The following is a 14083-nucleotide window of genomic DNA, read 5'->3' on the forward strand; positions in this document are numbered from 1 at the left end:
GTTCTACATATTTCGGGTCTATATTAGTGTCTCTTGGGTTTGTAATCACTAGTCATGGTTGTGGGGTCTACTTATAGGAAATACTGGTGATGCTGAGCCCATAAAACACTAATACAGACTCAACATTTGTAGCGAAGTCTCCTGTTAGAGTCTGGAGCTAGCCTCATTTGCTGCCAAAACCATGTGTTAAAATCAGGAATTCGTGGGAATGGAGTGGGAAATGAGGCTGTTGCATTTGTAACCGCTCCCCTACTCTTTTTCCACCAATCAGGGAGAGTAAAAATTCCCCCTTTAATGTCTCACTGTTTTCCCTGTCTGGGATTGATCAGTTGAGCTGTCAGTCAATTCAGTTACCACCTTTCTACATGGGAATGTGTTAACAAGTTTCATTGTCTCTAACAAATTTGGAATGTATGGAACACTGTCCCGAATAGGTACTTCTGTAGAATCTAATTGCATTCCCAGAATGTATATATCAGTGGTTTTAAACACTTGAGCCAAATTCTCACTACTCTAGAATCTGGTTTTGTGCAAATCTTATTGCAGTAATATCTATGCAAGCAGATCAAAGCCATGCATAAAGGTTGCACTGGGTATAATTTACCATCAGATCATATCATTCAAATGTGTCACTCCAGTTGTCAGAATGTGTAAAAGTCTTAGTGCTTCTCTTTATTGATAGGAAAACTATTCTGAAGAAGTGATATGTACATCTAAGTCTGATTCTTAGCTTATCAATCTCAATCTGCATCTGAAGTTTTTGCATTTTCTTTATAATTTTGTGCATGTCATGCAATAGGGTTTCCTTCAGTTGCTAACTTTCTGTGTACTGTGTAGTAAATTTGATTTAATATTTTGTTTCAGCTGGTATGGAGTAGCTGCAGGTAACTATAAATCAAACCATTATTTCAAGGAGTACTTAAATATTCTGAGGTTGGAATACAGTAAATGCATTTGCTTTGTGAGCTACATCTTCCTGGATAAATTATTGAAAAGAGCTTCTGTGCTCACAAATATATCCCTGTCTAAACTGTTATTATATAGCTGATTATAAATGCAATATAAGTACAAATTGAAATATCTAGAATTAGGAAATTGCTCTTAACAGTACAATAAAAGAAAGAACTTGCATTTATATAGTGTCATTCACATCCTCAGGATGCCTGAGAAACTGGCCAATTCCCCTGTCTCCCACCTCAAAGATAGCCAACCTCAGCAACCACCAGGCGAGGGTCAAGTTTGGAGAAGTGGGTGGAAATCAAACACAATTCTACTCCAGTAGCAAACCTGTCTTGGAACAAAGCCCAGCCCAAAGCCTTGTCTACGCTTGTGTAACCGGTAAATTACATGTACATGTGTGCACAAAATGATGGGACATGGATTTTTTTTATTTGCTCACAGAATGTGTGTAATGCCAGCAAGGCTACATTTATTGCCCACTCCAAATACCCTGATGTTTGACTGACTGCCAAACCACCACAGGAAGGCATTAAGAGTCAACAATATAATATGAAGGCCAGACTTGAGATGGCAGGTTCCCTTTCCTGAAGAAAAGCAATGAATCAGTCGGAATTTTACAACAATCTGGAAATTTTCCTGATCATGCTTTGGGTACTAACCCACAAAATACCAGATTTATTGAAACAAAAGCAAAATACTGCAGATGCTGGAAATCTGAAACAAAAACAAAAAATGCTGGAAATACTCAGCAGATCAGGCAGCATCTGTGAAGAGAGGAACAGAGTTAATGGGCTGGATTTTGTGGAAGTGGCGGGGCTTTTGTGCCAGACAAAAAAGCGGGGAGAATCCCACCTCGGCCTTTTCGTGTCCCCCCCGCCTCCCTGGAACGATCCTCCGTCATTGTTTTGCTGCCTCAGTGTCCTGTGTCGGGGTCCCTGTCCCTTTAAAGACGGGGTTCCCACCTCCAAGAGCTGCCCGCCAATCACAGGGCTGGCAGCTCAGCAGTATCGGCAGCACTAACACTATTGGTTGCCCCTGCCGGTACTGCAGAGGCCTTGGACCCAGGCCCAGTACTGTAACCCCAGACCTCAGCTAACTGAGGTGGGGTCGCTGGAGCCAGTTCAGAAGGGTGGGTGGCGTGAAGTCCAGGGGGAGGGGGGCCATGGAGTTGTAGGTTTTGCCGTCAGGGGTCCTCCGTGGGCCACAGATTGCCCACGAAGGAGAGACAACCGCCACCCCCACTCCCCCTCCAAAGCCTGCAGGGAGGGCGCCTCATTTTACAAAGCGCCCTCTCCCCATGGTGGAGGCACCCCCGCCACTGGTTAGATCTAAGCGGCGGCAGTAAGAGGCCCTTAAGTGGCTGTTAATAGGCCATTTAAGGGACTCAAGCAAAATCCCTTGGCGATTGGCAGTGAGGGGTCCTCCGCCCCAGAACTGAAGAAAGGTCACGACCTGAAACGTTAACTCTGTTTCTCTCTTCACAGATACTGCCTGACCTGCTGAGTATTTTCAGCATTTTCTGTTTTTGTACCAGGTTTATTGAAATCCGTTTCATAACTTGTTATGACAGGATTTGAACTCAAAACTTCTGGGTTGCTTGTCCAATATCATAGCTTCGACAGTACCATGTGTATTTGAATTAACCTGGAGCACATTCACACACATCTCAGTGGCTGGTGACAGAGTGGCATTAGCCAAAATCTGGGAGTAGGGCATTTACCTGACATTTTGAACACAGAGTCATCCATGGATGGGGGTATGAGGGGTGGAAATAGTGAGCCAAATATGGGAAATATTATTTGCTTTTAAAATCCTTTAGACTTTAGGAATCTCCCAGGATATTTATGGCTGCCAATTTCACTTTGCCAGATTGCTGAGTCAGTTTAACTCACACTTCTCTACGTTTACTGACTGTTCTAGGTCACATTTTTCTGGCAAAACATGACCTGTTCTAAATCATCACCTGAATGTTTCACTCTGACTTACCTGAGGATGTGTCCAGTCCAAAGTATTACCTTTTGAAATTGGTGTGATGCTATTGATTACAAATAACATATCAAAGAGAAAAATCTAAGCTGGTGCTTAAAAACACATGAATTATCAGATATGCAGTGTCTTGCTTTTTGTAACTGACCACAACAAATGTTTAGCACAATACAGATAATTATTAAAAGTTATACAGCAGTTCTATGTGCCATATCGGTATGTACCATAGAGCCTTGGAAGCCATAAATGAAGTTTGGTTGGGAATTTCCTTGGGGGGTTCTCTCTGTTGGCTTATAAGAAATTGGTAGAAACTCCATTAAGCATGTATTTGGGATTTTTGACAAAATTACAGCAACCAATCTGGATAAGCCCCAAGAAAATTCCTACAGTTTAAATTCATGTTCCCATTAATTTGCATGAATCTCAAATTGCTAGTGCAATCAGATCTTGGCATTGTGGGTTACAGTGTATTCACCAGAGAGGCAACAGCACTAACAGCCCTTTCCAAACCTTCAGACCCACAAAATTCAAGTATGCCAGTCAACAAATAAGAAATATAAGCACAAATAGAACTGAGTTCATCGAGCATCAGAGGCTAAATTGTCAGTGTTGGAAGCTTACACTGCATTTTGGACACCCTGTTATACAGCAAACAAATTAAAGGGGTGGTTCATTTTCAGCAGGGAGCAGTGCTCACAGGGGATTCATTACTTTCCATTCATTAAAATCAGGGGCAAAAAATGACTGGTTGCATGCACACAATTTCCCAAGAACATCTCACCTATTGAAATGATGGATCAGAGAATCAGATCCAACAAATCACTAATGTTGCTTCACAAACTTTTAGTGAGCTATATTTATTATTGTTATAGTAGTGAATTTGTATAATGGTAGACTGAACAATGCCAACAAATAAGGAGCCCTTAACAGTAAAGTAGACGGTCAACTCGTATTTGCCATTGACTGATGGTCAACTATCTTTTAGCATCAAATACACTGCAAGGCTCTTTACATGAATATAAATGAAAAATTCTCATCACTGACCTGTGTAGCAAAGTTTCTATGACATGTTCCCCATATATACTCATCAAAAATACATCTTCAGGGTAGCAAAATGTTCTGTTTTATGCACTGAAATGTTATTCTCATCTCATGATGACACCATATTAGTTAGAATTGCAGTGTTAGCTTTAAAACACAAAGTATTATAACGTTATTAGTACTGGGGAACACAAACATGCATATTCACTGTAACACAGCAAACCCAAAGATGGGGGTAAAAAATTAATGAAACATAAAACGTTAAAGGGTTCCATAATAACTTTAGAAGTTGCCCAAGAGTTTTTTTAAACATGTCATTATTAGGCTAGATTTACTTGAAGCACAATTTGTTCATGATGAATTACTAAAGGCACACCTCCAAGCTTCAGTGCATACATAGCAGGAATTTTACTGGGCCACTGAGAGCGGGGTTGGAGGCGGTGGAGCCGTAAAATACAGTTGGGATGCGTTCAGCCAGAAATACGACATCATGACGCTGGTTCCGACTTTTACCACAGGCCTTGGAGGGCGGACTTCCCACAGCGACATGGCAGTACATCAGTTAAGGTAGATAAAATAGCAAATAACCAGTATTTATAGTGCTTTGATAATTTTATCAATGGCTCACAAAGGCTTCAGAGCGCCACCTGTTTAAAGGAGGCAGCAAGGAGGCGAGAGCTCAGTGCTCCTCTGTCAGCCAGCCATCCTGAGAGTCAATGTGCAGTGAAGGGCAGGGTGGTGAACAACAGCATAAGTTTGGGGGGAGGGGAAGGAGGTGGGGGTGCTGGTAAAGGTACGAGGACTGACTGCGGAGGCTTGTTGCAAGGGTCACAGAGGGGCAGTGGCACTTACTCCCAATGGACTAGACAGGGAAAGGTGTTTGGGGGAGTAGACTGGATAGAACGCACAGGAATAGGAGACAGCATAACCACCAAGGACCTGATCCACCCACCCTTTATGGCACCCCACCCCTCCCCCTGAGGAGGAGCAGCAGCGCAGAGGGAGGGAGGTCCAGGCACCAGCAGGGGCATAGCAGGAACGTCAGGTGCAGTAAGAGGGCCACGCTCTGGGTGGGCATGCTGGAGAAGGGTGCAGAGGGGCACGCCAACAGCCTTCTGTACAAAGAAGGGCCTATGCCCAGGAGAGAGTATATCGTACATGGCTAAACTATCTACAGATATCTGAGCGGCAGTGTCAGCACAGACTGAAGCTCTTCAGGAAGGCAGTCACCAATTTATGCGCCACGCTTCAGGATGAGCTGAGACCCATGGGGGTTGCTGGACACCCAATGCCTGTGGTTCAGAAGATCATTGTGGCTCTCAACTTCTACGTCTCTGGCTCTTCGCAGAGATCCACTGGGGACAAATGTCAGATCTCCCAGGCTGCAGCAAATAGGTGCATCAGGAGGTGACCAATGCCGACTATATGCATTAATGAACTGACCCTGACAGTCAGGTGGAGAGGTCCATTGGGTTTGGGCCCATCGCTGGATTCCCCCAGGTGCAGGGTGTGATCGATTGCACACATGTTGCCATCAAGGCTCCCACGGACCAGTCAGCCGCCTTTATCAACAGAAAGAGCTTCCATAAAGAGGACCAGCATGTTCCTGTGAGGAGGAAAGACAGGTTTGGCAAGTTTCGGGAAGCTTGGATAACGCGGGATATTGTGAGCCTAGTCAAAAAGAAAAAGGAAGCATTTGTACGGGCTGGAAGGCTAGGAACAGACGAAGCACTTGAGGAATATAAAGACAGTAGGAAGGAACTTAAGCAAGGAGTTAGGAGGGCTAAAAGGGGTCATGAAAAGTCATTGGCAAACAGGATTAAGGAAAATCCCAAGGCTTTTTATACATATATAAAGAGCAAGAGGGTAATCAGGGAAAGGGTTGGCCCACTCAAGGACAGAGATGGGAATCTATGTGTGGAGCCAGAGGAAATGGGCGAGGTGCTTAAATGAGTACTTTGCATCAGTATTCACCAAAGAGAAGGACTTGGTGGATGATGAGCCTAGGGAAGGGAGTGCAGATCGTCTCAGTCATCTCATTATCAAAAAGGAGGAGGTGTTGGGTGTCTTGCAAAGCATTATGGTAGATAAGTCCCCAGGGCCTGATGGGATCTACCCTAGAATACTGAGGGAGGCAAGGGAAGAAATTGCTGGGACCTTGACAGAAATCTTTGCATCCTCATTGGCTACAGGTGAGGTCCCGGAGGGCTGGAGAATAGCCAATGTTGTTCCTTTGTTTAAGAAGGGTGGCAAGGATAATCCAGGAAATTATAGGCCGGTGAGCCTTACGTCAGTGGTAGGGAAATTATTAGAGAGGATTATTCGGGACAGGATTTACTCCCATTTGGAAACAAACAAACTTATTAGCGAGAGATAGCATGGTTTTGTGAAGGGGAGGTCGTGTCTTACTAATTTGATTGAGTTTTTTGAGGAAGTGACGAAGATGATTGATGAAGGAAGGGCAGTGGGTTATCTAAATGGACTTTAGTAAAGCCTTTGACAAGGTCCCGCATGGCAGACTGGTACAAAAGGTGAAGTCACACGGGATCAGAGGTGAGCTGGCAAGATGGATACAGAACTGGCTCGGTCATAGAAGACAGAGGGTATCAGTGGATGGGTGTTTTTCTGAATGGAGGGATGTGACTAGTGGTGTTCCGCAGGGATCAGTGCTGGGACTTTTGCTGTTTGTAGTATATATAAATGATTTGGAAGAAAATGTAGCTGGTCTGATTAGTAAGTTTGCGGACGACACGTTTGCGGATAATGATGAGGATTGTCAGAGGATACAGCAGGATATAGATCAGTTGGAGACTTGGGCGGAGAAATAGCAGATGGAGTTTAATATGGACAAATGTGAGGTAATGCATTTTGGAAGGTCTAATGGCAGAACCCTTAGGAGTATTGACAGGCAGAGAGATCTGGGCGTACAGGTCCACAGGTCACTGAAAGTGGCAATGCAGGTGGATAAGGTAGTTAAGAAGGCATACGGCATGCTTGCTTTCATCGGTCGGGGCATAGAGTATAAAAATTGGCAAGTCATGTTGCAGCTGGAGGGAACCTTAGTTAGGCCACACTTAGAATATTGCGTGCAATTCTGGTCGCCACACTACCAGAAGGACGTGGAGGCTTTGGAGAGGGTACAGAGGAAGTTTACCAGGATGTTGCCTGGTCTGGAGGGCATTAGCTATGAGGAGAGGTTGGAAAAACTCGGATTGTTTTCACTAGAACGACGGAGGTGGAGGGGCGACATGATAGAGGTTTACAAAGTTATGAGCGGCATGGACAGTGTGGATAGTCAGAAGCTTTTTCCCAGGGTGGAAGAGTCAGTTACTAGGGGACATAGGTTTAAGGGGCAAAGTTTAGAGGGGATGTGCGAGGCAGGTTTTTTACACGGAGGGTGGTGAGTGCCTGGAACTTGCTGCCAGGGGAGGTGGTGGAAGCAGATACGATAGCGACGTTTAAGAGACATCTTGACAAATACATGAATAGAAAGGGAATAGAGGGATATGGGCCCCAGAAGTGCAGAAGGTGTTAATTTAGGCAGGCATCAAGATCGGCGCAGGCTTGGAGGGCCGAATGGCCTGTTCCTGTGCTGTACTGTTCTTTGTTCTTTGTTCATTCCATCAATGTCCAACTAGTCTACAACCATTGAGAGGGGATCCTTCAGGTGTGTGCACATTTTCCGGGAAGCAGCCATGATGCCTCCATACTAAAGCAATCCCACATACCAGAACTGTTCCAAACCACCATGTGACTTCAGGGATGGATTCTCGAGGACAAGGGCTACCCATTGACAGCATGGCTACTCTCACCTGTGAGGAACCCTCATATTGCAGCAGAGGAGAGATACAGTACCTGCCACCGGTCCATTCGAGGGACCATCGAGCAGGCCAACGGCTGCTGAAGATGAGATTCAGATGGCTAGATTGGTGGAGCCCTGGTGGAGCACTTCAGTCTGCTTCAGCGAGGATTTCATATAGCATGGTGGTCTGCTGTGCTCTGCACAACCTTGTGCTGCAAGCACGAAGGCCTTGAATAATGAGGGCATCATTGATCGCCACTCCATATCTGGCGAGGAGGATGTGGAGGAGTGGGGAGGGGAAATGAGAGGCACGTAAGGGAAGCTGGGGATGATGTCATACATACCCACTTCTTGTGACCCTGAAGCCCTTTCAAAATCAATGCAATGAAGCCGCGCCTTTATACAGACCTGCCCTTTATGCAGACCTACTGTCGCCTCCTTCATCTGGCACTCTGTCACCCAGGTTCACAGTGCACACTGGCAAAGCTGAATAGCTGACCAGATGCGACCTATTTCAACACTCTCAGCTCATTGAGGGAGCAGGGCTGCAAATGAGTTCTAACAAGGCAGCAAGGATTGAAAGGATGGCCAACATCAGTGAGGCAAATATTTATTGGGTGGCACACCATAATTAAGCTTTCACATGTACAAAGTCTAAACATCTGTGAAGCCCAAGTACAGCTAGGTGCTCTTTTTAATTTGCTTACTTGTGCTCATAAGAGATGCCACCCCTGTACTTGCAGCTGACATGGAGGCAGGCTGCTGATCGGGTTGCCCCATGGCTTGCGATGACCTTGGCGGCTGTCCTCTGGCTGCCTGAGGCCTGGAGGTCCCCAGCCATCCTGAGGGCCTCCTGCTTGGGTGCAGGACCCTCCTCTGTCGTTGCAGCTAATGGAGACACTGGGTCACTGTCATAGGGGCTCAGGATGCGCTGTTCATACTGGGTGTGCCCTAAGAGGAGCCCCAAGATGCAGAAGGCAGCTGCTGCCCTTCCCTTGCATGGCACACTTGCACCTTCCTGCTGATCTGAGAAGGATGAGGACCTGGTGGAGACTCCAGGCGCCTCGTCCTCCTCTCGCCATGCCACTGCTGCATACAACACATAAACAAGGTGATAGCATACAGGTCTGTGTGCATCTCCAGCATCCACTGAGTAGTTTAGTGGATCTGGCTCTCCGTGACGATTACCAACCTCTCAATGGAGAAAACCATGCACACCTGAAACATGCCAGCATTCATGGCCTGGATGGACTCCTCCATCATTCACACATGGGTGTGCATAGCCTCTGGAAACTGCGTCAGATGTTCCCTCACCTCCCGTTGCAGCTGCAGCAGATGCCGTGTTACTGACAACTCCAGAGGCACATCATCAACCTGGGACTCAGCATAGGACTGGCCCCCCACTGCAAGAGGCTGCCACAGCCTCCGTCGTCTGCTCACCAGCTTGTGACCCTGAATATACTCGCAAACGCATACCCAGTGATGTGAGAGTATCTGCGCTGGTGGAGAGTGCGGTGGAATGATATGTGCACAGGATCTGTCTTCCTCCTCAGAGGTGGATGGCTGGCCCCCAGTCTCTGGACCTCCGGGTCCTTTGGGATGACAGTGACTGCATGACAGAACACAAACATTGAGGGGGTTAAGGGCTTCCCGTTTCCTCATCCCAGCTATGCCTGATGTGGAGTTCCATGTGTCCATTGGTGGACACATGAGCACTGTGCCTCATGTGTGGGTCAGATGCACTCTTGTGCCCCTGCAGTCATTCACGCACTCTCCTGTGATGGCACTTCTGTTTCACCATCAGCAATCACTCACCGCCCTGAGACCGAGCCAGTTCCAGGGCCTTCTCCTCGGCCGGGATCAGGATACGCATGTCTGGGACGCCTCCACCAGTCTTGGACATCTCTTCATTGTTGTGTGTCCATTTCTCCTGCAAGCTGAAGGAGAAATGCTGCTAGTTTCCCCACGAAGACCAAGACAACACCTATGTTGGTGGCAGCCCTTTGGTCCATAATGCGGGCTCACGAATGCCTCCTCCATACAGCTGCTCTCAAGAGACCTTGTCGTAGTCAGCAGACACAGACAGGTGCCTCTCGCCAACATGCAGCCATGTCTCTGACAGGAAATCCTGCTGCCTGACCCCTCCCCCACCGTTCCACCAACTGGCTGGTCACTCCCTCACCATCAAGTGCACCCTCTTGGATTGTCGCATGCAAGCTCCAAAGAGAAATGTAGTATGGAGAACTCACCTTGGCAGATTGAAGAATGTCACTTTTTTTCTTTTTTTTGATTGGGACAGTAGAGAGGGAGCTTTACTCTGTATCTAACCCCGTTTTCTTTTTAAGGTGGCCTTTATACCCCAGGCCCCTTTTATGTATTTTATGTACAAAGGTCATTGATGAGTTTGCGACACTGCACGCAGGTTTGGGGAGTGACTCCCAAGGCGGCTGACCTCCCCTGCAATCTCCATCCAGGCTTGCTTGTTCAGGCAGGCCGGTCTCTTCTTGTCGTACCTGGGGAAGAGAACCTCCCGCCTTGCCCTTGCAGCCTGGAGGAGAACCTGCAGGGAAATATTGCTAAATCTTGGGGCCACCCAGTATCTCCCTTCTGCCATGGTTGCAGCAGACTCCTCTTCAGCTCCTTCAGGATTTTGAGGCCAGTCAGGCAGCAGGAAGGGGTCTTCTAGTTGGTAGAGCAGGCATTCCTTTAAAATTAGGCAGCAGTGAATGCAGGTTGGCAACCCTTTAAATATAGCGCCAGCACCAGTCGTTAAGTCAGCTGACACCACCATAGGCACCTTGTTTCCTGTCTCTGATCATTAATTGGATGAGCCCATGCCTCCTCTAAGTTGATTGGCCGGCCGCCACATGATTGCTTTCAGCCAGCCACTTGATGCTCGAGCGGAATTGGCACCCGCTTCCGGTGACAGCACCGGGCCCTGTGGCCACCGTCTAAAATACCACCCCAGGCGTCAGATCAGGACCTCAATTTAGCCTCTGATGCTCAAAGAACTCAGTCATAGTTGTGTTTATATCTGATTCATTGACTTATCCTATTTGAATTTTGTGGGTCTGAGGGTTTGTAAAAGGCTGTTGTTAGTGCTGTTGCCTCACTGGTGAATTCATTCTAATCCACAGTGACAAGATGGGATAGCATCAGTGACTTGGGATCTATGTAAATTAATGGGAACATGGATTAAATGGTGGGAATTTTCTTGGGGCTTATCCCAATCAGTTGCTGTAATTGTATTGCTTGAATGTTTTAACGAAACAGGACTGAAAAGAATTTGTCTTGTATGCAATGACTTCAGAGCAACAATGTGCTTCCAGTGATTTGACATCAATCAGTTGAGTCATTAGCATTTCTAGATTTCATTGTGTGAATCTCTAATTTGCAATTTATTTTGGAACCTTTTTTTTATCTAATAAATGCTGAACTGACTTCCTGCATTGTGAAATTTCATTAGTCATTAAATGCCTGCCTTAACCCAACTCGTTTGATCCCATCAATTTCTTCTGTACAACCATTGCAGCTTCTGAAAATCTATTGCTACTTTGCCACGATGGATCTCAGGTGTGGAAAACGCCCTTCAATATAAGATCCAACTGCTAGCATAACTAAGTCTGATGTGAAATAAAAACAGAAAATGCTGGAAATGCTCAGCAGGTCTGGCAGTATCTGTGGAGAGATAAACAGTTAACATTTCAGGTCTGTGACCTTTCATCAGAACTGGGAAAAGTTAGAAATGTAATGAGCAAGTGAAAGGAGGAGTAGAAAAAAGAACAAGAAAGGTCTAATACAAGTTTTAAAGGCAGGAGAAATTAAATACCAAAAGGGTTTACAAGGCCAAAGGGACTGGTAATGGGATAAATAGAGAAACAAAAGATGTGCCTGAGGAAGTGTGAATAGCTGCTGTCCAAAAGCAAAAAAAAAGGAAAAAGAGAGAAACAACAACAAAGAACAAGGAAACAAATTGGGGCAGAGGTTATGATCTTCAATTGTTGAACTCAGTGTTGACTCCAGAAGGCTATAAAGTACCCAGTCTAAAGATGAGCTGCTATTCCTTGAGCTTGCATTGAGCTGCATTGGAACACTGCAGGAAACTGAGGACAGAAAGGAAAGAGTGGGAGCAAGGTGGAGAAATAAAATGACTATTTAAATTTCCAGCATCTGCAGTATTTTGCTTTTATAGAATTCTTGTTCCTTGGGATTCCAGCACACTTCCATTGATGCAAAAGCAGCAGGGTAACGTGGGAATCAGATCCTGAACTGACTCTGGGATTCACGGAAGCTGGGAGGTCTGTGACCATCTTTAGTAAGTCATAATGAATATCTGGGCTTCAAGTACCTCTAGCCCAGTAAAATGGCATGTTAAAAAAAACTTGTCGGCACGTTTTAAACTTAGTATGTAATCTGTGACGCTCACACAAAGTACAGTGATTAGAATGCAAGAAATCACCCTGAAGAGTAATATAAATGGATTTTCTTTTTAAAAAGTGAACAGTATGCTCCAAAATGGCCACCAATGTTTAAAAGACCTGGCTTTGTATATTCAAACTGTCTGCTGACTGGTATGAACAAAAGAATACCTTCAAAGCTAAGAGATGTCAATTGCACCCATCCTAAACTCATCCTGAAGCATTCCTGAATTGAATGGGTTCCTCTGAAACAGAGGAAGGTGTGAAGTAGCCACATCCTGGGCCATTGTCGGTCACTGCAAGGAAGAAATTCTCTGTCTCCCAGCAAGATATAACGAACATTTACCTTTAAAAAGGCAGCTGTTAGGACCAGGTGAGAAAGATGTCTAGGGGTCCCTTTTAGCTTCACCTGGTCTTACTGTAAAAACAAGATTTAATTTTGCCCCTTGGTGAATCCTTGTTCATCGCTTTTCAATTATAAGGCAAAAAAATGAGCACAACAGGCTTTCTTAGGTTTAAAGAAGAAAAGTGAAATTTATTAAATTTAAACTCTAATTTGGTTAACGCCTACAGATACATGACGGACCCACGCTAGCATGCATATGTGATACACACATGCAGATAGGGACAGAAAAGAGCAGAAGAAAAGATAAAGTGGAAAGGTTTGAGGCAATATCTGAAGAGTTTGTTTATTATGGGTCTTCAAGCTCACTGTAGAGTCCTTGTTTGAACGTGGATCTTGCTTCTCATTGGGGCCCAGTATTATTCTTAAGCGCTGTTCACTGTAGGAGACTTTTCTCTCTTGGGGTTCATGTGTCTTCAATGGATCTTGGAGTTCCATGAGAAAGAGATGGGAGCAGGCAGAAGAGAGGTCTTCTCAGCCCAGGAGCAAACAGCTTTCTGAGTTCAAATTCTCTGTGGCGAGTTCAAAAAAACCTGCAACAGCCAATTAGTCATGTGACTAAACTGGTCTGACCACATCTTCTGTGTATTAGGAGAAGAGAATGACTCCTTTGTTCCAACACTGTCAGCTAGTATGCAGAAATGTCTTTCCAGCCAGGGACTTGGCAACCCCTTGTAATATGTGTTCTTTTCTTCCCAGCAACAATTCAAAATTTAATGTCCATGTGGCAAAATTAATGTGCCTCATTCTTGGCAGGTGGGAGCCTGCATGACAGCAGCCCTTGAGAGAGAGAGAGAGCCAGAGAGACACCCAGAAAGAAGCATCACAAAACAGCTTATCCAGCTAAGGGCTGGGAGAAAATCCAGCAAGCCAGAAGAGAGACACCCTTCTGTAAAATTCTACATTTTTAACTTATGCACTAATGAAATTGGAAGTGATCTTCTGTTTTCAAACTGAACTTTCAACCAAGCGAGAAATCTACAAACACTTCAGGCCTGCAACCAGCGAGAATTTGACTTCTGAGAGAATTCAATAGGTTTACCGTAAACCCTGAAACCCTATCTCACCTGAAAACCACTTGCCCCTTTTCCTCTCTATCTGTCTCTTCATGTGTATGTGTGTGTGTGCGAGTGAATATGTGAGTGGATGTGGTTGCAGCAATTTCAGGATAAGGCGCGTTGCTCAATAAATAATTGATCTTCTGTTTTAAGCCTACAAGAAAAACTGTCAGTTTAATTATTTGACAAATAAAACACAAAGGGGTTAAAACCCTAATAACAAAAAAAAACACTTGCTGCAGTAAGGTGGGAGTTGAACAGTGGGAACCAGCCACACCCTTCACTGTAACAAACCCTTCAACATTATATGAGGAGCCATGTTCTTGCGATTCTGCAACTAATAATGAAGAGGCTGAAAAATGCATATTTGTCACTGTTTTGAGTATTGAAGGCTATTTGCTGAGAAATTATTTGG

Source organism: Heterodontus francisci, chromosome 19 (genome assembly GCF_036365525.1).
Source record: "Heterodontus francisci isolate sHetFra1 chromosome 19, sHetFra1.hap1, whole genome shotgun sequence".
In the NCBI taxonomy this organism is placed as follows: Eukaryota; Metazoa; Chordata; class Chondrichthyes; order Heterodontiformes; family Heterodontidae; genus Heterodontus; species Heterodontus francisci.